The 899-nt window shown below is 46.6% G+C and overlaps 1 pseudogene; it reads right to left on the reverse strand.

Moving 5' to 3' along the window:
• Positions 1-621, reverse strand: LOC103284767 (peptidyl-prolyl cis-trans isomerase A-like; annotated as a pseudogene).
• Between the last annotated feature and the right edge of the window lie 278 nt (positions 622-899).

Raw genomic sequence — 899 nt, forward strand, 5'->3', positions numbered from 1 at the left:
TTATGGAACCCAATAAACTGGCAAGAGCACAAAGATTATAGAACATTCCAAGCAAATTGGGGTGAAGGGGTGCTCTCCTGAGCTACAGAAGGAATGGTCTGGTGGTGAAGATAAAACACAAGTCAAATTTATTAGAGTTCTCCACAGTCAGCAATGGTGATCTTGCTGGCCTTGCCATTCCTGGACCCAGAGCGTCCCATGGCTGTCACAATATCCATGCCTTCTGTCACCTGGCGAAGACCACATGCTTGCCATCCAACCACTCAGCCTTGGCGGTGCAGATGAAACACTGGGAGCCGTTGGTGTTGGGCCCAGCATTTGCCATGGACAGGATGCCAGGACCTGTATGTTTCAAGATGAAGTTCTCGTCCTCAAATTTCTCACCATAGATGGACTTGCCGCCTGGGCCATTATGGCGTGTGAAGTCACCACCTGGCACATAAATCCCAGGATAATTCTGTGAAAGCGGGAACCTTTATAACCAAATCCTCTCTCCCCAGTGCTCAGAGCACGGACGTGTTCTGCTGTCTTTGGAACTTTGTCTGCAAACAGCTCGAAGGAGATGCGGCCCAAGGGCTCGCCGTCAAAGGCGATGTTGAAGAACACGGTGGGGTTCACCATGGCTGGTCACGGGCGGCTTCGGGGCAGCAACATCTACAAATCCAGTTCTCTTATTATTATTAAGCAAATTCTTAAAATGAGAAGGTGATGCATGCTTGCTTGCAAAGAGACCAAAGAAGGGAGGAACTGGAAAGACTTCATTTGGCTCCACAGTCAGGCCTGTGAGGAGGACACTCCTCCAAACAGAATAGGTTTGGTCTGGCTAAATTTTTTCTGTTGTATGTATTGGTATAATGCATATTTTTTACTTTTGTTTTAAAATATTTTTAAAATTTTAA

The sequence above is a fragment of the Eptesicus fuscus genome, chromosome 21 (assembly GCF_027574615.1).
Source record: "Eptesicus fuscus isolate TK198812 chromosome 21, DD_ASM_mEF_20220401, whole genome shotgun sequence".
NCBI lineage: Eukaryota > Metazoa > Chordata > Mammalia > Chiroptera > Vespertilionidae > Eptesicus > Eptesicus fuscus.